Source organism: Amblyomma americanum, chromosome 1, assembly GCF_052857255.1.
Source record: "Amblyomma americanum isolate KBUSLIRL-KWMA chromosome 1, ASM5285725v1, whole genome shotgun sequence".
NCBI lineage: Eukaryota > Metazoa > Arthropoda > Arachnida > Ixodida > Ixodidae > Amblyomma > Amblyomma americanum.
The window spans coordinates 428928709-428954867 of NC_135497.1; the positions used below are offsets into that span (position 1 = coordinate 428928709).

At 51.9% G+C, this 26159-nt stretch overlaps 1 non-coding gene across 1 annotated transcript; it reads right to left on the bottom strand.

Annotated features, from left to right (window-relative positions):
• Positions 1–20606: 20606 nt before the first annotated feature.
• TRNAP-CGG (transfer RNA proline (anticodon CGG)) lies at positions 20607–20680 on the bottom strand. The gene has a single exon. It is a non-coding gene; the product is annotated as a tRNA-Pro (tRNA).
• Between the last annotated feature and the right edge of the window lie 5479 nt (positions 20681–26159).

Below are 26159 nucleotides of genomic sequence, written 5' to 3' on the forward strand. Positions count from 1 at the left end.
GACCGAGAGTGCTCCGCGTTTTGATGGGTAGAGCTGGCCGGCTGCGCATGTGCAGATGAACACCTCCAGGAATCCCTTCGTTGCAGGGGCGGATCCACGAGCAATTTGCAGTCAGAACGCGACGCAGCACTTCCTATAATCCTTCGGCGGGGCCTCGATGCAGACAGCGCTGCAAGAAGAGCAGTTTTTCAAACGATCTTCACACCTTCCTGTCGCTTCTGCCAAGTGATGGGCGACCGAGAGTTCTCCGCATTATGATGGGTAGAGCTGGCTGGCTGCGCATGTGCACATGAACACCGCCAGGAATCCCCTCGTTTCAGCACTTTATATAATCCTTCGGTGGGGCCTCGGTGCAGAGAGCACTGCAAAAAGAGCAGTTTTTCAAACGATGTTCACAGCTTGCTGCCGCTGCTGCCAAGTGATCGGCCACCGAGAGTGCTCCGCTTTATGATGGGTAGAGCTGGCTGGCGGCGCATGTGCAGATGAACACCGCCAGGAATCCCCTCATTTCAGCACTTTATAAAATCCTTCGGCGGGGCCTCGGTGCAGAGAGCACTGCAAAAAGAGCAGTTTTTCAAACGATCTTCAAACCTTGCTGCCACTGCTGCAAAGTGATCGGCGACCGAGAGTGTTCCGATTTATGATGGGTAGAGCTCGCTGACTGCGCATGTGCAGATGAACACCGCCAGGAATCCCCTCGTTGCAGGGGCGGATCCGCGGGCAATTTGCAGTCGGAAGACGACGCAGCACTTCGTATAATCCTTCGGGGGGGCCTCGATGCAGACAGCACTGCAAAAAGAGCAGTTTTTCAAACGATGTTCACAGCTTGCTGCCGCTGCTGCCAAGTGATCGGCGACCGAGAGTGTTCCGATTTATGATGGGTAGAGCTCGCTGACTGCGCATGTGCAGATGAACACCGCCAGGAATCCCCTCGTTGCAGGGGCGGATCCGCGGGCAATTTGCAGTCGGAAGACGACGCAGCACTTCGTATAATCCTTCGGGGGGGCCTCGATGCAGACAGCACTGCAAAAAGAGCAGTTTTTCAAACGAAGGTCACAGCTTGGTGCCTCTGCTGCCAAATGATCGGCGACCGAGAGTGCTCCGCTTTATGCTGGGTAGAGCTGACTGACTGCACATGTGCAGATTAACACCTCCAGCAATCCCCTCGTGTCAGGGGCGGATCCGCGGGCAGTTTGCAGTCGGAATACGACGCAGCACTTCGTATAATCCTTCGGTGGGGCCTTGATGCAGACAGCACAGCAAAAAGAGCAGTTTTTCAAACGAAGGTCACAGCTTGGTGCCGCTGCTGCCAAATGATCGGCGTCGAAAGTGCTCCGCTTTATGCAGGGTAGAGCTGACTGACTGCGCATGTGCAGATGAACACCTCCAGCAATCCCCTCGTTGCAGGGGCGGGTCCACGGGCAATTTGCAGTCGGAAGACGACGCAGCACTTCGTATAATCCTTCGGCGGGGCCTCGATGCAGACAGCACTGCAAAAAGAGCAGTTTTTCAAACGAAGGTCAAAGCTTGGTGCCGCTGCTGAGAAGTGATCGGCGACCGAGAGTGCACCGCTTTTTGATGGGTAGAGCTGGCTGGCTGCGCATGTGCAGATGAATTCCTCCAGGAATCCTTTCATTGCAGGGGCGGATCCACGGGCAATTTTCAGTCGGAAGACGACGCAGCACATCGTATAATCCTTCGGCGGGGCCTCGATGCAGACAGCACTGCAAAAAGAGCAGTTTTTCAAATGATGTTCACAGCTTGATGCTGATGCTGACAAGTGATCGGCAACCGAGAGTGTTCCGATTTATGATGGGTAGAGGTGGCTGGCTGCGCATGTGCAGATGAACACCGCCAGGAATCCCCTCGTTTCAGGGTCGGACCCACAGGCAATTTGCAGTCGGAAGACGACGCAGCACTTCGTATAATCCTTCGGCGGGGCATCGATGCAGACAGCACTGCAAAAAGAGCAGTTTTTCAAACGATCTTCAAACCTTGCTGCCGCTGCTGCCAAGTGATTGGCGATCGAGAGTCCTCCGCGTTTTGATGGGTAGAGCTGGCTGGCTGCGCATGTGCAGATGAAGACCTCCAGGAATCCCCTTGTTGCAGGGGCGGATCCGCCGGCAATTTGCAGTCAGAAGACGACGCAGCACTTCGTATAATCCTTCGACGGGGCATCGATGCAGACAGCACTGCAAAAAAAGCAGTTTTTCAAACGATCTTCAAACCTTGCTGCCGCTGCTGCCAAGTGATTGGCGACCGAGAGTGCTCCGCTTTTTGATGGGTAGAGCTGGCTGACTGCGCATGTGCAGATGAAGACCTCCAGGAATCCCCTTGTTGCAGGGGCAGATCCACCGGCAATTTGTAGTCAGAAGACGACGAAGGACTTCGTATAATCCTTCGGCGGGGCATCGATGCAGACAGCACTGCAAAAAGAGCAGTTTTTCAAACGATCTTCAAACCTTGCTGCCGCTGCTGCCAAGTGATTGGCAACCGAAAGTGCTCCGCGTTTTGATGGCTAGAGCTGGCCGGTTGCGCATGTGCAGACGAACACCTCCAGGAGTCCCTTCGATGCCGGGGCGGATCCACGAGCAATTTGCAGTCAGAAGACGACGCAGCACTTCGTATAATCCTTCGGCAGGGCCTCGATGCAGACAGCGCTGCAAGAAGAGTAGTTTTTCAAACGATGTTCACAGCTTGCTGCCGCTTCTGCCAAGTGATGGGCGACCGAGAGTGCTCCTCTTTATGATGGGTAGAGCTGGCTGGCTGCGCATGTGCAGATGAACAACGCCAGGAATCCCCTCGTTTCAGCACTTTATATAATCCTTTGGCGGGGCCTCGGTGCAGAGAGCACTGCAAAAAGAGCAGTGTTTCAAACGATCTTTGAACCTTGCTGCCACTGCTGCAAAGTGATCGGCGACCGAGAGTGTTCCGCTTTATGCAGGGTAGAGCTGGCTGATTGCGCATGTGCAGATGAACACCTCCAGCAATCCCCTCGTTTCAGGGGCGGATCCGCGGGCAATTTGAAGTCAGAAGACGACGCATCACTTCGTATAATCCTTCGGCGGGGCCTTGATGCAGACAGCACAGCAAAAAGAGCAGTTTTTCAAACGAAGGTCACAGCTTGGTGCCGCTGCTGCCAAATGATCGGCGTCGAAAGTGCTCCGCTTTATGCAGGGTAGAGCTGACTGACTGCGCATGTGCAGATGAACACCTCCAGCAATCCCCTCGTTGCAGGGGCGGGTCCACGGGCAATTTGCAGTTGGAAGACGACGCAGCACTTCGTATAATCCTTCGGCGGGGCCTCGATGCAGACAGCACTGCAAAAAGAGCAGTTTTTCAAACGAAGGTCACAGCTTGGTGCCGCTGCTGAGAAGTGATCGGCGACCGAGAGTGCACCGCTTTTTGATGGGTAGAGCTGGCTGGCTGCGCATGTGCAGATGAATTCCTCCAGGAATCCTTTCATTGCAGGGGCGGATCCACGGGCAATTTTCAGTCGGAAGACGACGCAGCACATCGTATAATCCTTCGGCGGGGCCTCGATGCAGACAGCACTGCAAAAAGAGCAGTTTTTCAAATGATGTTCACAGCTTGATGCCGATGCTGACAAGTGATCGGCAACCGAGAGTGTTCCGATTTATGATGGGTAGAGCTGGCTGGCTGCGCATGTGCAGATGAACACCGCCAGGAATCCCCTCGTTTCAGGGTCGGACCCACAGGCAATTTGCAGTCGGAAGACGACGCAGCACTTCGTATAATCCTTCGGCGGGGCATCGATGCAGACAGCACTGCAAAAAGAGCAGTTTTTCAAACGATCTTCAAACCTTGCTGCCGCTGCTGCCAAGTGATTGGCGACCGAGAGTCCTCCGCGTTTTGATGGGTAGAGCTGGCTGGCTGCGCATGTGCAGATGAAGACCTCCAGGAATCCCCTTGTTGCAGGGGCGGATCCGCCGGCAATTTGCAGTCAGAACACGACGCAGCACTTCGTATAATCCTTCGACGGGGCATCGATGCAGACAGCACTGCAAAAAAAGCAGTTTTTCAAACGATCTTCAAACCTTGCTGCCGCTGCTGCCAAGTGATTGGCGACCGAGAGTGCTCCGCTTTTTGATGGGTAGAGCTGGCTGGCTGCGCATGTGCAGATGAAGACCTCCAGGAATCCCCTTGTTGCAGGGGCAGATCCACCGGCAATTTGTAGTCAGAAGACGACGAAGGACTTCGTATAATCCTTCGGCGGGGCATCGATGCAGACAGCACTGCAAAAAGAGCAGTTTTTCAAACGATCTTCAAACCTTGCTGCCGCTGCTGCCAAGTGATTGGCAACCGAAAGTGCTCCGCGTTTTGATGGCTAGAGCTGGCCGGTTGCGCATGTGCAGACGAACACCTCCAGGAGTCCCTTCGATGCCGGGGCGGATCCACGAGCAATTTGCAGTCAGAAGACGACGCAGCACTTCGTATAATCCTTCGGCAGGGCCTCGATGCAGACAGCGCTGCAAGAAGAGTAGTTTTTCAAACGATGTTCACAGCTTGCTGCCGCTTCTGCCAAGTGATGGGCGACCGAGAGTGCTCCGCTTTATGATGGGTAGAGCTGGCTGGCTGCGCATGTGCAGATGAACAACGCCAGGAATCCCCTCGTTTCAGCACTTTATATAATCCTTTGGCGGGGCCTCGGTGCAGAGAGCACTGCAAAAAGAGCAGTGTTTCAAACAATCTTTGAACCTTGCTGCCACTGCTGCAAAGTGATCGGCGACCGAGAGTGTTCCGCTTTATGCAGGGTAGAGCTGGCTGATTGCGCATGTGCAGATGAACACCTCCAGCAATCCCCTCGTTTCAGGGGCGGATCCGCGGGCAATTTGCAGTCAGAAGACGACGCATCACTTCGTATAATCCGTCGGCGGGGCCTCGATGCAGACAGCGCCGCAAAAAGAGCAGTTTTTCAAACGGTGTTCACAGCTTGCTTCCGCTGCTGCCAAGTGATCGGCGACCGAGAATGTTCCGCTTTATGATGGGTAGAGCTGGCTGGCTGCGCATGTGCATATGAACACCGCCAGGAATCCCCTCGTTTTAGTGGCGGACCCACGGGCAATTTGCAGTCGGAAGACGACGCAGCACTTTATATAATCCTTCGGCAGGGCCTCGCCGCAGAGAGCACTGCAAAAATAGCAGTTTTTCAAACGATGTTCACAGCTTGCTGCCGCTGCTGCCAAGTGATCGGCAACCGAGAGTGTTCCGATTTATGATGGGTAGAGCTGGCTGGCTGCGCATGTGCAGCTGAACACCGCCAGGAATCCCCTCGTTGCAGGGGCGGATCCGCGGGCAATTTGCAGTCGGAAGACGACGCAGCGCTTCGTATAATCCTTCGGCGAGGCATCGATGCAGACAGCACTGCAAAAAGAGCAGTTTTTCAAACGAAGGTCACAGCTTGGTGCCGCTGCTGTCAAATGATCGGCGAACGAGAGTGCTCCGCTTTATGCAGGGTAGAGCTGACTGACTGCGCATGTGCAGATGAACACCTCCAGCAATCCCCTCGTGGCAGGGGCGGATCCGCGGGCAGTTTGCAGTCGGAATACGACGCAGCACTTCGTATAATCCTTCGGCGGGGCCTTGATGCAGACAGCACTGCAAAAAGAGCAGTTTTTCAAACGAAGGTCACAGCTTGGTGCCGTTGCTGCCAAATGATCGGCGTCAAAAGTGCTCCGCTTTATGCAGGGTAGAGCTGACTGACTGCGCATGTGCAGATGAACACCTCCAGCAATCCCCTCGTTGCAGGGGCGGATCCGCGGGCAATTTGCAGTCGGAAGACGACGAAGCACTTCGTATAATCCTTCGGCGGGGCCTCGATGCAGACAACACTGCAAAAAGAGCAGTTTTTCAAACGATGTTCACAGCTTGCTGCCGCTGCTGACAAGTGATCGGCGACCGAGAGTGCACCGCTTTTTTATGGGTAGAGCTGGCTGGCTGCGCATGTGCAGATGAATTCATCCAGGAATCCCTTCATTGCAGGGGCGGATCCACGGGCAATTTGCAGTCGGAAGACGACGCAGCACATCGTATAATCCTTTGGCGGGGCCTCGATGCGACAGCACTGCAAAAAGAGCAGTTTTTCAAACGATGTTCACAGCTTGATGCCACTGCTGACAAACGATCGGCAACCGAGAGTGTTTCGATTTATGATGGGTAGAGCTGGCTGGCTGCGCATGTGCAGATGAACACCGCCACGAATGCCCTCGTTTCAGGGTCGGACCCACGGGCAATTTGCAGTCGGAAGACGACGCAGCACTTCGTATAATCCTTCGGCGGGGCATCGATGCAGACAGCACTGCAAAAAGAGCAGTTTTTCAAACGATCTTCAAACCTTGCTGCCGCTGCTGCCAAGTGATTGGCGACCGAGAGTGCTCCGCTTTTTGATGGGTAGAGCTGACTGGCTGCGCATGTGCAGATGAAGACCTCCAGGAATCCCCTTGTTGCAGGGGCAGATCCACCGGCAATTTGTAGTCAGAAGACGACGAAGCACTTCGTATAATCCTTCGGCGGGCCATCGATGCAGAGAGCACTGCATAAAGAGCAGTTTTTCAAACGATCTTCAAACCTTGCTGCCGCTGCTGCCAAGTGATTGGCGACCGAGAGTGCTCTGCGTTTTGATGGGTAGAGCTGGCTGGCTGCGCATGTGCAGATGAAGACCTCCAGGAATCCCCTTGTTGCAGGGGCGGATGCGCCGGCAATTTGCAGTCAGAAGACGACGCAGCACTTCGTATAATCCTTCGGCGGGGCCTCGATGCAGACAGTGCTGCAAAAAGAGCGGTTTTTCAAACGATGCTCACAGTTGCTGCCGCTGCTGCCAAGTGATTGGCGACCGAGAGTGCTCCGCTTTTTGATGGGTAGAGCTGGCTGGCTGCGCATGTGCAGATGAAGACCTCCATGAATCCCCTTGTTGCAGGGGCAGATCCACCGGCAATTTGCAGTCAGAAGACGACAATGCACTTCGTATAATCCTTCGGCGGGCCATCGATGCAGACAGCACTGCAAAAAGAGCAGTTTTTCAAACGATCTTCAAACCTTGCTGCCGCTGCTGCCAAGTGATTGGCGACCGAGAGTGCTCCGCGTTTTGATGGGTAGAGCTGGCCGGCTGCGCATGTGCAGATGAACACCTCCAGGAATCCCTTCGTTGCAGGGGCGGATCCACGAGCAATTTGCAGTCAGAAGACGACGCAGCACTTCGTATAATCCTTCGGCGGGGCCTCGATGCAGACAGCGCTGCAAGAAGAGCAGTTTTTCAAACGATCTTCACACCTTCCTGTCGCTTCTGCCAAGTGATGGGCGTCCGAGAGTGCTCCGCATTATGATGGGTAGAGCTGGCTGGCTGCGCATGTGCACATGAACACCGCCAGGAATCCCCTCGTTTCAGCACTTTATATAATCCTTCGGTGGGGCCTCGGTGCAGAGAGCACTGCAAAAAGAGCAGTTTTTCAAACGATGTTCACAGCTTGCTGCCGCTGCTGCCAAGTGATCGGCCACCGAGAGTGCTCCGCTTAATGATGGGTAGAGCTGGCTGGCTGCGCATGTGCAGATGAACACCGCCAGGAATCCCCTCATTTCAGCACTTTATAAAATCCTTCGGCGGGGCCTCGGTGCAGAGAGCACTGCAAAAAGAGCAGTTTTTCAAACGATCTTCAAACCTTGCTGCCACTGCTGCAAAGTGATCGGCGACCGAGAGTGTTCCGATTTATGATGGGTAGAGCTGGCTGGCTACGCATGTGCAGATGAACACCGCCAGGAATCCCCTCGTTTCAGGGTCGGACGCACGGGCAATTTGCAGTCGGAAGACGACGCAGCACTTTATATAATCCTGCGGCGTGGCCTCGCCGCAGAGAGCACTGCAAAAAGAGCAGTTTTTCAAACGATGTTCACAGCTTGCTGCCGCTGCTGCCAAGTGATCGGCGACCGAGAGTGTTCCGATTTATGATGGGTAGAGCTCGCTGACTGCGCATGTGCAGATGAACACCGCCAGGAATCCCCTCGTTGCAGGGGCGGATCCGCGGGCAATTTGCAGTCGGAAGACGACGCAGCACTTCGTATAATCCTTCGGGGGGGCCTCGATGCAGACAGCACTGCAAAAAGAGCAGTTTTTCAAACGATGTTCACAGCTTGCTGCCGCTGCTGCCAAGTGATCGGCGACCGAGAGTGTTCCGATTTATGATGGGTAGAGCTCGCTGACTGCGCATGTGCAGATGAACACCTTCAGCAATCCCTTCAATGCAGGGCCGGATCCACGGGCAATTTGCAGTCGGAAGACGACGCTGCACTTTGTATAATCCTTCGGCGGGGCCTCGATGCAGACAGCACTGCAAAAAGAGCAGTTTTCAAACGAAGATGACAGCTTCGTGCCGCTACTGCCAAATGATCGGCGACCGAGAGTGCTCCGCTTTATGCAGGGTAGAGCTGGCTGATTGCGCATGTGCAGATGAACACCTCCAGCAATCCCCTCGTTTCAGGGGCGGATCCGCGGGCAATTTGCAGTCAGAAGACGACGCATCACTTCGTATAATCCGTCGGCGGGGCCTCGATGCAGACAGCGCCGCAAAAAGAGCAGTTTTTCAAACGGTGTTCACAGCTTGCTTCCGCTGCTGCCAAGTGATCGGCGACCGAGAATGTTCCGCTTTATGATGGGTAGAGCTGGCTGGCTGCGCATGTGCAGATGAACACCGCCAGGAATCCCCTCGTTTTAGTGGCGGACCCACGGGCAATTTGCAGTCGGAAGACGACGCAGCACTTTATATAATCCTTCGGCAGGGCCTCGCCGCAGAGAGCACTGCAAAAATAGCAGTTTTTCAAACGATGTTCACAGCTTGCTGCCGCTGCTGCCAAGTGATCGGCAACCGAGAGTGTTCCGATTTATGATGGGTAGAGCTGGCTGGCTGCGCATGTGCAGCTGAACACCGCCAGGAATCCCCTCGTTGCAGGGGCGGATCCGCGGGCAATTTGCAGTCGGAAGACGACGCAGCGCTTCGTATAATCCTTCGGCGAGGCATCGATGCAGACAGCACTGCAAAAAGAGCAGTTTTTCAAACGAAGGTCACAGCTTGGTGCCGCTGCTGTCAAATGATCGGCGAACGAGAGTGCTCCGCTTTATGCAGGGTAGAGCTGACTGACTGCGCATGTGCAGATGAACACCTCCAGCAATCCCCTCGTGGCAGGGGCGGATCCGCGGGCAGTTTGCAGTCGGAATACGACGCAGCACTTCGTATAATCCTTCGGCGGGGCCTTGATGCAGACAGCACTGCAAAAAGAGCAGTTTTTCAAACGAAGGTCACAGCTTGGTGCCGTTGCTGCCAAATGATCGGCGTCAAAAGTGCTCCGCTTTATGCAGGGTAGAGTTGACTGACTGCGCATGTGCAGATGAACACCTCCAGCAATCCCCTCGTTGCAGGGGCGGATCCGCGGGCAATTTGCAGTCGGAAGACGACGAAGCACTTCGTATAATCCTTCGGCGGGGCCTCGATGCAGACAACACTGCAAAAAGAGCAGTTTTTCAAACGATGTTCACAGCTTGCTGCCGCTGCTGACAAGTGATTGGCGACCGAGAGTGCACCGCTTTTTTATGGGTAGAGCTGGCTGGCTGCGCATGTGCAGATGAATTCATCCAGGAATCCCTTCATTGCAGGGGCGGATCCACGGGCAATTTGCAGTCGGAAGACGACGCAGCACATCGTATAATCCTTTGGCGGGGCCTCGATGCGGACAGCACTGCAAAAAGAGCAGTTTTTCAAACGATGTTCACAGCTTGATGCCACTGCTGACAAACGATCGGCAACCGAGAGTGTTTCGATTTATGATGGGTAGAGCTGGCTGGCTGCGCATGTGCAGATGAACACCGCCACGAATGCCCTCGTTTCAGGGTCGGACCCACGGGCAATTTGCAGTCGGAAGACGACGCAGCACTTCGTATAATCCTTCGGCGGGGCATCGATGCAGACAGCACTGCAAAAAGAGCAGTTTTTCAAACGATCTTCAAACCTTGCTGCCGCTGCTGCCATGTGATTGGCGACCGAGAGTGCTCCGCTTTTTGATGGGTAGAGCTGACTGGCTGCGCATGTGCAGATGAAGACCTCCATGAATCCCCTTGTTGCAGGGGCAGATCCACCGGCAATTTGCAGTCAGAAGACGACAATGCACTTCGTATAATCCTTCGGCGGGCCATCGATGCAGACAGCACTGCAAAAAGAGCAGTTTTTCAAACGATCTTCAAACCTTGCTGCCGCTGCTGCCAAGTGATTGGCGACCGAGAGTGCTCCGCGTTTTGATGGGTAGAGCTGGCCGGCTGCGCATGTGCAGATGAACACCTCCAGGAATCCCTTCGTTGCAGGGGCGGATCCACGAGCAATTTGCAGTCAGAAGACGACGCAGCACTTCGTATAATCCTTCGGCGGGGCCTCGATGCAGACAGCGCTGCAAGAAGAGCAGTTTTTCAAACGATCTTCACACCTTCCTGTCGCTTCTGCCAAGTGATGGGCGTCCGAGAGTGCTCCGCATTATGATGGGTAGAGCTGGCTGGCTGCGCATGTGCACATGAACACCGCCAGGAATCCCCTCGTTTCAGCACTTTATATAATCCTTCGGTGGGGCCTCGGTGCAGAGAGCACTGCAAAAAGAGCAGTTTTTCAAACGATGTTCACAGCTTGCTGCCGCTGCTGCCAAGTGATCGGCCACCGAGAGTGCTCCGCTTTATGATGGGTAGAGCTGGCTGGCTGCGCATGTGCAGATGAACACCGCCAGGAATCCCCTCATTTCAGCACTTTATAAAATCCTTCGGCGGGGCCTCGGTGCAGAGAGCACTGCAAAAAGAGCAGTTTTTCAAACGATCTTCAAACCTTTGCTGCCACTGCTGCAAAGTGATCGGCGACCGAGAGTGTTCCGATTTATGATGGGTAGAGCTGGCTGGCTGCGCATGTGCAGATGAACACCGCCAGGAATCCCCTCGTTTCAGGGTCGGACGCACGGGCAATTTGCAGTCGGAAGACGACGCAGCACTTTATATAATCCTGCGGCGTGGCCTCGCCGCAGAGAGCACTGCAAAAAGAGCAGTTTTTCAAACGATGTTCACAGCTTGCTGCCGCTGCTGCCAAGTGATCGGCGACCGAGAGTGTTCCGATTTATGATGGGTAGAGCTCGCTGACTGCGCATGTGCAGATGAACACCGCCAGGAATCCCCTCGTTGCAGGGGCGGATCCGCGGGCAATTTGCAGTCGGAAGACGACGCAGCACTTCGTATAATCCTTCGGGGGGGCCTCGATGCAGACAGCACTGCAAAAAGAGCAGTTTTTCAAACGATGTTCACAGCTTGCTGCCGCTGCTGCCAAGTGATCGGCGACCGAGAGTGTTCCGATTTATGATGGGTAGAGCTCGCTGACTGCGCATGTGCAGATGAACACCTTCAGCAATCCCTTCAATGCAGGGCCGGATCCACGGGCAATTTGCAGTCGGAAGACGACGCTGCACTTTGTATAATCCTTCGGCGGGGCCTCGATGCAGACAGCACTGCAAAAAGAGCAGTTTTCAAACGAAGATGACAGCTTCGTGCCGCTACTGCCAAATGATCGGCGACCGAGAGTGCTCCGCTTTATGCAGGGTAGAGCTGACTGCGCATGTGCAGATGAACACCTCCAGCAATCCCCTCGTGGCAGGGGCGGATCCGCGGGAAGTTTTCAGTCGGAATACGACGCAGCACTTCGTATAATCCTTCGGCGGGGCCTTGATGCAGACAGCACTGCAAAAAGAGCAGTTTTTCAAACGAAGGTCACAGCTTGGTGCCGCTGCTGCCAAATGATCGGCGTCGAAAGTGCTCCGCTTTATGCAGGGTAGAGCTGACTGACTGCGCATGTGCAGATGAACACCTCCAGCAATCCCCTCGTTGCAGGGGCGGATCCACGGGCAATTTGCAGTCGGAAGACGACGCAGCACTGCGTATAATCCTTCGGCGGGGCCTCGATGCAGACAGCACTGCAAAAAGAGCAGTTTTTCAAACGAAGGTCACAGCTTGGTGCCGCTGCTGCCAATTGATCGGCGACCGAGAGTGCTCCGCTTTATGCAGGGTAGAGCTGACTGACTGCGCATGTGCAGATGAACACCTCCAGCAATCCCCTCGTTGCAGGGGCGGATCCACGGGCAATTTGCAGACGGAAGACGACGCAGCACTTCGTATAATCTTTCGGCGGGACCTCGATGCAGACAGCACTGCAAAAAGAGCAGTTTTTCAAACGAAGGTGACAGCTTGGTGCCGCTACTGCGAAATGATCGGCGACCGAGAGTGCTCCGCTTTATGCAGGGTAGAGCTGACTGACTGCGCATGTGCAGATGAACACCTCCAGCAATCCCCTCGTTGCAGGGGCGGATCCGCGGGCAATTTGCAGTCGGAAGCCCACGCAGCACTTCTTATAATGCTTCGGCGGGGCCTCGATGCAGACAGCACTGCAAAAAGAGCAGTTTTTCAAACGATGTTCACAGCTTGCTGCCGCTACTGCCAAATGATCGGCGACCGAGAGTGCTCCGCTTTATGCAGGGTAGAGCTGACTGACTGCGCATGTGCAGATGAACACCTCCAGCAATCCCCTCGTTGCAGGGGCGGATCCGCGGGAATTTGTAGTCGGAAGCCGACGAAGCACTTCGTATAATCCTTCGGTGGGGCATCGATGCAGACAGCACTGCGAAAAGAGCAGTTTTTCAAACGATGTTCACAGCTTGGTGCCGCTGCTGTCAAATGATCGGCGAACGAGAGTGCTCCGCTTTATGCAGGGTAGAGCTGACTGACTGCGCATGTGCAGATGAACACCTCCAGCAATCCCCTCGTGGCAGGGGCGGATCCGCGGGCAGTTTGCAGTCGGAATACGACGCAGCACTTCGTATAATCCTTCGGCGGGGCCTTGATGCAGACAGCACTGCAAAAAGAGCAGTTTTTCAAACGAAGGTCACAGCTTGGTGCCGTTGCTGCCAAATGATCGGCGTCAAAAGTGCTCCGCTTTATGCAGGGTAGAGCTGACTGACTGCGCATGTGCAGATGAACACCTCCAGCAATCCCCTCGTTGCAGGGGCGGATCCGCGGGCAATTTGCAGTCGGAAGACGACGAAGCACTTCGTATAATCCTTCGGCGGGGCCTCGATGCAGACAACACTGCAAAAAGAGCAGTTTTTCAAACGATGTTCACAGCTTGCTGCCGCTGCTGACAAGTGATCGGCGACCGAGAGTGCACCGCTTTTTTATGGGTAGAGCTGGCTGGCTGCGCATGTGCAGATGAATTCATCCAGGAATCCCTTCATTGCAGGGGCGGATCCACGGGCAATTTGCAGTCGGAAGACGACGCAGCACATCGTATAATCCTTTGGCGGGGCCTCGATGCGGACAGCACTGCAAAAAGAGCAGTTTTTCAAACGATGTTCACAGCTTGATGCCACTGCTGACAAACGATCGGCAACCGAGAGTGTTTCGATTTATGATGGGTAGAGCTGGCTGGCTGCGCATGTGCAGATGAACACCGCCACGAATGCCCTCGTTTCAGGGTCGGACCCACGGGCAATTTGCAGTCGGAAGACGACGCAGCACTTCGTATAATCCTTCGGCGGGGCATCGATGCAGACAGCACTGCAAAAAGAGCAGTTTTTCAAACGATCTTCAAACCTTGCTGCCGCTGCTGCCATGTGATTGGCGACCGAGAGTGCTCCGCTTTTTGATGGGTAGAGCTGACTGGCTGCGCATGTGCAGATGAAGACCTCCAGGAATCTCCTTGTTGCAGGGGCAGATCCACCGGCAATTTGTAGTCAGAAGACGACGAAACACTTCGTATAATCCTTCGGCGGGCCATCGATGCAGAGAGCACTGCATAAAGAGCAGTTTTTCAAACGATCTTCAAACCTTGCTGCCGCTGCTGCCAAGTGATTGGCGACCGAGAGTGCTCTGCGTTTTGATGGGTAGAGCTGGCTGGCTGCGCATGTGCAGATGAAGACCTCCAGGAATCCCCTTGTTGCAGGGGCGGATGCGCCGGCAATTTGCAGTCAGAAGACGACGCAGCACTTCGTATAATCCTTCGGCGGGGCCTCGATGCAGACAGTGCTGCAAAAAGAGCGGTTTTTCAAACGATGCTCACAGTTGCTGCCGCTGCTGCCAAGTGATTGGCGACCGAGAGTGCTCCGCTTTTTGATGGGTAGAGCTGGCTGGCTGCGCATGTGCAGATGAAGACCTCCATGAATCCCCTTGTTGCAGGGGCAGATCCACCGGCAATTTGCAGTCAGAAGACGACAATGCACTTCGTATAATCCTTCGGCGGGCCATCGATGCAGACAGCACTGCAAAAAGAGCAGTTTTTCAAACGATCTTCAAACCTTGCTGCCGCTGCTGCCAAGTGATTGGCGACCGAGAGTGCTCCGCGTTTTGATGGGTAGAGCTGGCCGGCTGCGCATGTGCAGATGAACACCTCCAGGAATCCCTTCGTTGCAGGGGCGGATCCACGAGCAATTTGCAGTCAGAAGACGACGCAGCACTTCGTATAATCCTTCGGCGGGGCCTCGATGCAGACAGCGCTGCAAGAAGAGCAGTTTTTCAAACGATCTTCACACCTTCCTGTCGCTTCTGCCAAGTGATGGGCGTCCGAGAGTGCTCCGCATTATGATGGGTAGAGCTGGCTGGCTGCGCATGTGCACATGAACACCGCCAGGAATCCCCTCGTTTCAGCACTTTATATAATCCTTCGGTGGGGCCTCGGTGCAGAGAGCACTGCAAAAAGAGCAGTTTTTCAAACGATGTTCACAGCTTGCTGCCGCTGCTGCCAAGTGATCGGCCACCGAGAGTGCTCCGCTTTATGATGGGTAGAGCTGGCTGGCTGCGCATGTGCAGATGAACACCGCCAGGAATCCCCTCATTTCAGCACTTTATAAAATCCTTCGGCGGGGCCTCGGTGCAGAGAGCACTGCAAAAAGAGCAGTTTTTCAAACGATCTTCAAACCTTGCTGCCACTGCTGCAAAGTGATCGGCGACCGAGAGTGTTCCGATTTATGATGGGTAGAGCTGGCTGGCTGCGCATGTGCAGATGAACACCGCCAGGAATCCCCTCGTTTCAGGGTCGGACGCACGGGCAATTTGCAGTCGGAAGACGACGCAGCACTTTATATAATCCTGCGGCGTGGCCTCGCCGCAGAGAGCACTGCAAAAAGAGCAGTTTTTCAAACGATGTTCACAGCTTGCTGCCGCTGCTGCCAAGTGATCGGCGACCGAGAGTGTTCCGATTTATGATGGGTAGAGCTCGCTGACTGCGCATGTGCAGATGAACACCGCCAGGAATCCCCTCGTTGCAGGGGCGGATCCGCGGGCAATTTGCAGTCGGAAGACGACGCAGCACTTCGTATAATCCTTCGGGGGGGCCTCGATGCAGACAGCACTGCAAAAAGAGCAGTTTTTCAAACGATGTTCACAGCTTGCTGCCGCTGCTGCCAAGTGATCGGCGACCGAGAGTGTTCCGATTTATGATGGGTAGAGCTCGCTGACTGCGCATGTGCAGATGAACACCTTCAGCAATCCCTTCAATGCAGGGCCGGATCCACGGGCAATTTGCAGTCGGAAGACGACGCTGCACTTTGTATAATCCTTCGGCGGGGCCTCGATGCAGACAGCACTGCAAAAAGAGCAGTTTTCAAACGAAGATGACAGCTTCGTGCCGCTACTGCCAAATGATCGGCGACCGAGAGTGCTCCGCTTTATGCAGGGTAGAGCTGACTGCGCATGTGCAGATGAACACCTCCAGCAATCCCCTCGTGGCAGGGGCGGATCCGCGGGAAGTTTTCAGTCGGAATACGACGCAGCACTTCGTATAATCCTTCGGCGGGGCCTTGATGCAGACAGCACTGCAAAAAGAGCAGTTTTTCAAACGAAGGTCACAGCTTGGTGCCGCTGCTGCCAAATGATCGGCGTCGAAAGTGCTCCGCTTTATGCAGGGTAGAGCTGACTGACTGCGCATGTGCAGATGAACACCTCCAGCAATCCCCTCGTTGCAGGGGCGGATCCACGGGCAATTTGCAGTCGGAAGACGACGCAGCACTGCGTATAATCCTTCGGCGGGGCCTCGATGCAGACAGCACTGCAAAAAGAGCAGTTTTTCAAACGAAGGTCGCAGCTTGGTGCCGCTGCTGCCAATTGATCGGCGACCGAGAGTGCTCCGCTTTATGCAGGGTAGAGCTGACTGACTGCGCATGTGCAGATGAACACCTCCAGCAATCCCCTCGTTGCAGGGGCGGATCCACGGGCAATTTGCAGACGGAAGACGACGCAGCACTTCGTATAATCTTTCGGCGGGACCTCGATGCAGACAGCACTGCAAAAAGAGCAGTTTTTCAAACGAAGGTGACAGCTTGGTGCCGCTACTGCGAAATGATCGGCGACCGAGAGTGCTCCGCTTTATGCAGGGTAGAGCTGACTGACTGCGCATGTGCAGATGAACACCTCCAGCAATCCCCTCGTTGCAGGGGCGGATCCGCGGGCAATTTGCAGTCGGAAGCCCACGCAGCACTTCTTATAATGCTTCGGCGGGGCCTCGATGCAGACAGCACTGCAAAAAGAGCAGTTTTTCAAACGATGTTCACAGCTTGCTGCCGCTACTGCCAAATGATCGGCGACCGAGAGTGCTCCGCTTTATGCAGGGTAGAGCTGACTGACTGCGCATGTGCAGATGAACACCTCCAGCAATCCCCTCGTTGCAGGGGCGGATCCGCGGGCAATTTGTAGTCGGAAGCCGACGAAGCACTTCGTATAATCCTTCGGTGGGGCATCGATGCAGACAGCACTGCGAAAAGAGCAGTTTTTCAAACGATGTTCACAGCTTGCTGCCGCTGCTGACAAGTGATCGGCGACCGAGAGTGCACCGCTTTTTGATGGGTAGAACTGACTGACTGCGCATGTGCAGATGAACACCTTCAGCAATCCCTTCATTGCAGGGGCGGATCCACGGGCAATTTGCAGTCGGAAGACGACGCAGCACTTCGTATAATCCTTCGGCGTGGCCTCGATACAGACAGCACTGCAAAAAGAGCAGTTTTCAAACGAAGATCACAGCTTCGTGCCGCTACTGCCAAATGATCGGCGACCGAGAGTGCTCCGCTTTATGCAGGGTAGAGCTGACTGTCTGAACATGTGCAGATGAACACCTCCATAAATCCCCTCGTTGCAGGGGCGGATCCGCGGGCAATTTGCAGTCGGAAGACGACGCAGCAATTCGTATAATCATTCGGCGGGGCCTCGATGCAGACAACACTGCAAAAAGAGCAGTTTTTCAAACGATGTTCACAGCTTGCTGCCGCTGCTGACAAGTGATCGGCGACCGAGAGTGCACCGCTTTTTGATGGGTAGAGCTGGCTGGCTGCGCATGTGCAGATGAATTCCTCCAGGAATCCCTTCATTGAAGGGGCTGATCCACGGGCAATTTGCAGTCGGAAGACGACGCAGCACATCGTATAATCCTTCGGCGGGGCCTCGATGCAGACAGCACTGCAAAAAGAGCAGTTTTTCAAACGATGTTCACAGCTTGATGCCGCTGCTGACAAGTGATCGGCGACCGAGAGTGTTCCGATTTATGATGGGTAGACCTGGCTGGCTGCGCATGTGCAGATGAACACCGCCAGGAATCCCCTCGTTTCAGGGTCGGACCCACGGGCAATTTGCAGTCGGAAGACGACGCAGCACTTCGTATAATCCTTCGGCGGGGCCTCGATGCAGACAGCACTGCAAAAAGAGCAGTTTTCAAAACGATGTTCAAAACGAAGTTTTCAAAACGAAGTGTCACGAAAACGCATCATGAAAACTTGGCCGCAGCCACTTGTGGGGAACTAGAAAGAGATAACGTCTAAAAAGTGGTTTTAATCGAAGGAGGATGAAGTTAGGATCAGCGCAAAAAATTGGGTGATGGGTGAATCAATAGGTAATTTGAACCAAAAGTTGTGCTAAATGTGGCCGGGCCCAGGGCACAAGTGGCGCCAAATTTGAAACGCCAGAAGTATAGTACCAGGAAGCGCGGAACGAAGCGCGGTGGGAATTATACGAATTGCACAAATTCTCGGGCAAATAGGGGCAATAGAGGCTAAGAGGAGCAAATAGAGACAATGAGGAGCAAATAAATGCGATGGGTGCTGAGGAGGTTTCAATGCCTTCGCATTCCTCCAAAGCGGGTTACCGCAGTGGCCTCGAATTTTTTTTTTGTCGTAAAATTAGGGCAGTACTTCGCCAGGGCCCGTAGCTTTACAATATCACGTCGTCTTCTAGTACTACTGACAATTTTGTGGAGGAAACAGTCCAGTAACCGTACGATCGAAATTCTGGCGTGTTTTGGAGAGACCATCTTCTCATAAATACAGTTCTATAGCATTACGTGTAATACTGAAATGATCAATGCGGCTCGAAGCGCGGTATCCTTGATGAAGCGCTGTAAAATTATGTTTATATATCTCCCTGAACATATCTGCAGCAAATCTGTCCAGCGTATACCACCACGGGATGGCAAGTGCGGCAGCAATGGAACGAGCTTTAGCATCTTAAAAATGCCTTTAGCTGGCACATTTGAAGCCCGGGGTGCCATATAGCGAGTGTGGTCACAGTCCAATCTTTTCCCGCCACTTTGGGAGCTCTTAAAAAGGTGGGAGTCTGCGAGAGCACGTTTCACAGAGGTGGTAAAAAAAAAGCTTTTTCGACTCCATTTTAAATGGCGGTAGAGAACTTTTGAGCACAATAGAACTTGAATCAGTGCACAGAAAATCTTAAACGCACATTTCAGCGAAGCGGGAGCTTTAGTTTTTCTTTGCGCTTCTGAAACTTTACAAATATATCCGTATTGCTCATGTTTCTGCCCAAAGATAGAATTCAAAATAAAGGAAGACATCCATCCAAGCAAATTCCATTTGCTAAGCGTTTCAAAAAAAATTGGCGGCGCGGCCTTGCGGGTCTCAAGAGGACACGTGACGAGCAGTTGGGTATTTTCATGCAGTTCGCGGTGGAGAGGCCTACAACAAGCCAGAGTGCCACTCGAGAGCCGTCGACGCATGCGACGCTGGGCTCCGCCAAGAGCGGTGCGAGTGGCAAGTCGACGGGAAGGTTAGTGAGCATCGTGTGTCTCGAGCGACTTGGTCGCAATCCCTACATCGAACCCGCACAAACCTCACTGCTGCAAGCGCGCGCACGAATGAAGACTGCACGAGCGCTGAGCCAGGTGGCAGCATGTAAGCCGATATGTGTGAGCAGAGATACGACAACTTTGGTGTGCGAGTAAATCGGGACGTGAGCTACGCTGTTACCTTCTCGGGAGATTTCGTATCTCTTCAACCTGTGGCAGCGCTTAGGGCTATACCTGTGCAAAATCGGGCGTGGGAAAAAAATTAAGTGCGCAAGCATTATGGTTTTTCCTTCGGCTCCGGTGTTCCGACCCAGTGTTCACCGATGGCTGCTGTTCGGATAGCGATAATGGGTTAAAGCCCATATATGCGGAATTGGTCATCATCTACATTCATAGATCCCTTGGAGTCTTCCTACCACTCCTGGAGCAGTGGTGCAGCGGTCAAGCGATGCGCCACTTCCCTTCTCTGGCAGGTGCTGCCATAGGTGGGACTTGGATTGCTTGGGTTGGGTTGAACCCAGGTTGGTCTTCCCGAGCAGCCTCTCATGAGTAAATGAGCTGCCGCCTGATACGGTAGGCAGGTTGGTATATACATATAAATATATATATATATATATATATATAAAATCACCAAAAATTGAAGAAACATAATAGGATTTAATTCACGACGTTTCGGCTGGAGGACCAGCCTTTTTGGTGATTTTATATTATATTGACCAAATCAGCTGCCAGAAATCACTTTTGGTATATATATATATATATATATATATATATATATATATATATATATATATATATATATATATATATATATATATATATATATATATAGTATTCTGTAGTGGTTCCAGTGCGCCAGTTTACAAGTGTAAGTACAGTATTAAGACAAACGCGACTGTTCGTTTTAAATGTTTATTGTGCCAAGACAAACGCGACTGTTCGTTTTAAATGTTTATTGTGCCAACAGTTTCGGGAATGGTATTCCCTGCCCTGACGAAGGGAATACCGTTCCCGAAACTGTTGGCACAATAAACCTTTAAAACGAACAGTCGCGTTTGTCGTAATACTGTACTCACTCTCACACACACACACACACACACACACACACATATATATATATATGTGTGTGTGTGTGTGTGTGTGTGTGTGTGTGTGTGTGTGTGTGTGTGTGTGTGTGTGTGTGTGTGTGTGTGTGTGTGTGTGTGTGTGTGTGTGTGTGTGTCAAACGAGCCCCTCATTTCATTTTGTTTGTCTATATATATATATATATATATATATATATATATATATATATATATATATATACAAACAAAATGAAATGAGGGGCTCGTTTGACAAACATATTAAGGAAACCAACAGGCACCGAAAACCCAAGTGTATAGAGGAATTTTGCCTATTTTTTTTTAATTTCTAGTGCCAATCAATTGCCTTTAAAGAAAATTACTTATAAAGCAGCAGAAAAAACAACCATGCCGCCGGTGGAATCCGAACCCACGACCTCCGAATACCGCGTCCGGTGCTCTTACCAACTGAGCTACGGCGACGGCTGTCCAATCTGCTGCTTTCGTGGGTATTTATGTTTTGCGTGTAAGAAAACCTTGAGAGTCTTCACCAGCGCCACCCTCGTCCATAGCGGTGGACGTGGCACATCATGTAATACCGCAAGTGTGACGTAGAACGTCATCTAATGGCGAGAGCAGAAACTGTGCGAGAGCCCTCTTATGCTACCTATGGCATCAAGACTGCCAGAACCGAGACCCCCGTTTAGCTATTAGCAGACAAACAAAATGAAATGAGGGGCTCGTTTGACAAGCATATTAAGGAAACCAACAGTCACCGAAAACCAAGGTGTATAGGGGAATTTTTTCTCTTTTTTTAATTTCTAGTGCCAATCAATTGCCTTTAAAGAAAATTACTTAGAATTGCTCAGCTTTCTTTACGAGGCTACGGGCATTAACATTGATAGTAGTTAGGGGCGTCGGCGGCTTCGAGTTGCTCGGGCTGGAGCGTCCTCCTGGCGTTCTTTTTTTGCAACTTCAATGATGTCGTGTTGTTCTCAGTCCCATGCGTACAAACGCTTGTTTATTTTTATTTTATGATATTTAAGGTAGACATTATCTTATTGATCACGATTTACTTTTGTTCGTTCCCAGAGTTTTTTTGTAACTTCTCGCACGGCTCGGGAAAACTCTTCTCCAATTGAATACCCAGTTTGTTTCACCTCAGTGTATTTTCCCAGTATTTTAGTTTTAGCTCTGTTGTCAAATAATTTCAAGATAACAGGCCTATGCTTTGAATCGTCAGATTCTTCCTTTCGTCCGACACGATGAACCTTTTCCAGTCCTGCCGTTTTGATTACTGACTTTTCTCCATAAATTTTCTCTGCAGTGTCCTGCAAGCTTTGGGGAAGTCTCATTTTCTTGTTCCCGAATACCATATACAATGAGATTAGACCTGCGGCTTTTGTTATCTAGATCATCAACTGTTTTCTCAAGATTATCAACGTGTTCCACGCATTCCATGACCTGTTTTTCAATCTTACCGATTTTTTTTCTAGTTTTTTATCTATTGAACCTAGTTTTTGGTTGGTCACCTTTTTGTTTTCTTTTATCTCCTGAATTTGTTCCGCGATCGCTTTCAGATGCTCTTCAATTGTTTCGCCTGTGTGCCCCGGATTAGTCTCGACGTCACCCGCCAGTAACAACAGAGATCGTAAAGACATGTTGTTAAACCATTAAAAACAGCGACAGTGGGCACGGCAGCAAAATCACACAAAGGTTGTTGCTACGAAAGGTTTTGCCTAAGCATTTTCACTCCTGAATCACAAAAAGGAAGTGGTTTGATTCTTGCATCTAGGTAGTGCTGCCGCGCCCACAATATACATTTACACATACATAAATATACAAAAGCTCGTTATGCCAATACAATAGTTCGTCTAATCTTTCAACTCGCTGTCGAAATGCCAGTTTCACAAGTTCTTTTATTCGCCACTAAGAGAGGAACCAAGCATCTAAGCACTCCCACCACGCGGATCACCTCGCATTGGTTATCCGTTTAGTTTCACGTCCACGTGTCCAGGTGCCACTCCTTTTACCAATTCAGTTTTTTTTAACGAGAAGCAACGGACTGGAATACCCTTCCACAACACATCGGCGCCATAACCTACCCGGCAACATTTGCAACCCCTGTAAATGCCTGCGCTATGTATAGCAACCCCTGTATTTATCAGCGCTTATAATTTTTGTAAGCAGGAGTCTCAAAGCCCAGGCAACCATTTTGCATGAAACGCTCGCCTGTGTCAACGTTTATTAACATTTAGAGTAGTAAGAGGAGTAGCACATGAATCACGAGATTTAAGAGCTTGCCCTTTGTGTGCGTCTTGGTGTGCGCGCGTGCACCAAGCAGCCGCCGGTGCTGCGTGACCGTGTACAGTACGCTCCACTGTTAAAAGGAACATGCGATCTCGTAGCTGCCGCGCTTTGCGAAGCACTTTCACGTGAGTCATCGAGAATCGACGGCACAATGCGCATGCTCGGCGAGCGCGCCCGGCAGCTCTTGCCGCCGTGCGCCTCACCTTCTCGCCGGCCCTGGTCGACAGCGCTTCGCAGAGAACGGTGGCCACGTGATTGCATGTTCCCTTGCACAGAACCCTACGCACTATGCGCCCCCCCCCCTCTTTTCGGTTCCTTTGGACATTTCTTTTTTTCAGAGACTAGAGTGGAGCTTATAGCCTGTTGAAAATTCTAAGCTAGATTTTCGCACATACTTCGGGTGCTTTTGAAGGAAACTCCATTTGAGATTTCCGCCCAAGTCCCGAGCAGTATGCATGTGTGCAGTCTTTGAGCTCTCTGGGTCCAGCATTTCCTTAACGAGCGGTAGAGAAGACGCGTAGCGCCTCATTTTACTCCGGAAAACACAGCACACAATACACCGCCTGTGTGAATTTCTTTACCTCAGAGAAGGAAAGAAAACAAAAAACTAGGAGACAGAAGTGCCTTTTCAAGGAAGAAATAACTTGATACAAAAATGATTGACACCACGGATACCGCTGTGTAAAACGAGAATCAGCGGCAGCAGTTAAGTAGAAAGTTGAAGTAGGGACCTTCACAGCGTGTTTAAATCGGCCGTAGTGACCACCACCGTGTTGCGAGGAGTGTAGGTGCTTGGTCAGCACACCGACGCGAATTCTTTTTTTTACATTTAATTCTCACCATCCAAACCAAGTACTTTTTACCATTTTTGGAGTATCAAAATAATTTAATTGTTTGACCATTTGGCTATATCTGTTTTCTCGCGGGCCCATTGCCCACATATCGTTTTCTCCCCTCAATTCAGATATCGAGTTATTTGCCATTCAGATAAATAATAATGCAAGAGCAGTTTTCAACTTCAGCGGAAACAGTGCTCTAAGAAGATTTCAGAAGGCACTGTAAAAAAATGTCCTGTCTCAAAATTAGGCTCCAATTTTACTTCTAGAAATGCGGAAATCTTCAAAATTTGGTCCTCTTAAGCGCTTCTATTTTGAACCAAAATTGCATCATACACACTTTATCTTTTGGGGAACGATAGGGCATCTCAAAACCTAACTACACGCGGAGACAGATATTTCCGGCAAGGGACTGTTCCTGAAGAACAATTTTCTGTGCAGATTAAGGCGATTTATTACAATTTGCAGCATGGTGTTTGGAGAAAATATTTTTTTTTTCAAAAGAAGGTCACTACTCTTTATTAAGATTTGTGTTACATAATTTTTTTGAGACAAATCTAAAATATCCAGAATTTTTTGCGCCTCCTTGACGGATACTGCAGCGCCCTTGTCAACGAGAGCGAGAACTACGGCGCGTTCCACGAACAGTGCGATTACATTAGTGGGACGACACGGAGGACTTGAGTTCGCAACAAGCTCAGTTCTTGTCCCCGGAACAGTCACTGTTAGTTTCCCTCAAGGGCGGAGTTTGAACGCGCAATATCGGAGAAGGGGAAAGGCGACGAGGGGAAGGCGAGTGGCGTCAATTTGGCGATCTGGGGACACAGAGGAGGGACCGGGCAGCCTTCTTTGAGAGGATGGCTCGGCATCGTACCGGTAGGAGCACAGATCAGGTCGAGAGGGCGACAGGCGCTGGCGGCAAATCCGTGCGACATGTCCGGGCCGACCACAGGTGTAGCGGATCGGTCGGTTGTCCGCAGTACGCCAAAGGTTTATAGGATGCGGGCGGGCTCTTGAGAACTGCATGTAATTTAATATTTTTCACATCTGAGGAGCCACTCGACGGTTCCAAACGCATCAAGTGAGGCCAAAGTTGACTTGTCCTAATTTTTTGTGACGTCATCAAACCTGGTGGGTGTTCACAGGAATACCCAGTGCTTGCCGGTTTCCTTGGCGTCATAGGTGCTGTGGTAGTCCAGGTTAGCCGGTTGACCATGACATCAAGGTAGTACACTTCAGAGCTGGCGCCGACTGAGACCCAAAGTACCTGCTCAAAATCGTTTGTAGGATATTATTAAGACTGCGCACTGGTGTCCTGAGCTCATTTTCGCGATCGCTTGGCCCGTAGTCTCTCAAGGCAAAAAAAATGGCTGGCGTATTTGCATTGCTAATCACTAAACATTATGCGAAATCACGGCGTTTTGCAGGTGGACACCACCGCCACATACCTCAAAACACGATTGAGGTTTCCTCTGCCGCAGGGAGCCAATTTTCCGCCTTCAAATTCCTCAGAATGTACGGATTGTAAACCTTCCGCTGCATTTAAGAAAATGAAAGGCGCATAACTGTCTTCGATCTGTAGGAGGACGTTACCGCATTCTCACAGCTCGATTGAGGTGCCGACTGACCCAGTGAGCCAGATACACTTGATATACTCTGAGGTTTCACTCACATACACAGACACACACCGCGGAAACACGGGGAGCGCAGATAGAAGTGCTTTTGCACTACAAACAGAGACCCCAGAAGTTTGTGTCTGTACCCCTTTAACCATGTCTTCCTATTTTAGAGCGAAAGCTTTACTCGATGCAAAACTCTATCTACGATTCCATCCCTCCGGTCGACATTGAAATAACCTTGTGATGCATATAGCAACAGCATTACTGTAAGCTGCATAAGGTGTACCATGTCTGCAAGGTTCGCCATGACCGCCCTGGCCCACCATGGTGGCGTGGTCTTTGGCTTTTGACTTCAGGCCACCCCCAAAATTTGGCCATCAGCGATTTGGCAGAAATCGATGTCCCATCATAATTGAGCGAGCCGAACACTTTGGCGACCTATAAATTGGGCTCGGGCCATTGCCAAAAATTTGATCTTCACGATTTAGGAATGTTTTCGCACTATAAGAGGTTTAGCCAAGTCTAAACCCTGACAATTTTTCGTTTTTCTCGAAATCAGCGCTCCGGTGGCGGCACGTCGCGAGCTGCGCGCCGATGGAGGCGAGTCTGAAGGGCTTCCCCCTCCGGGACGGGAACACAAGTCACTTCGCGGCGTGGACGCAGTCCTCTCGTCGCAGTTCCCCCTGGAAGCTTACGAGAAGTCGCCGCTGACCAAGTACAGGCACCTGCTGGCCGCCATTGAGATCTCAGGCCACAGCACAATATTCATAGGGCTCACAACGATGATCTGGTTGTTCGCCTGCGATGTCCCGGAGCGCACGTTCTTCTTGAACGTACTGTTCGGTGAGTGCCTTTCGTTGAGCAGCTGCTGTACCGCCGCGGTGGCACCTCGGTAACAGACATTAGGCACCTTTAGCATACCGTGTACTGTGTTACCGTTACCGTGACCGGAGTACCAGGAGCCCGCGCACCGCCACTGCGCATGCGCATATCGCCCAGAGGCCGCCAGATGGCGCCAGATATCCGGCAGCTGCGCTCAAGCCTTCCGCATTGGGACCAATCAGCGCATGCTTATTGCCGGTGGGCGGGATTCCGCTACTCCGGTCAAGGTAACGGTAACATGGTACACAGTATGCTTAGACACCAGAGAGTTATATCATATTGTTACCGTGTTTACGTTACCGTTTACCGTGTTAC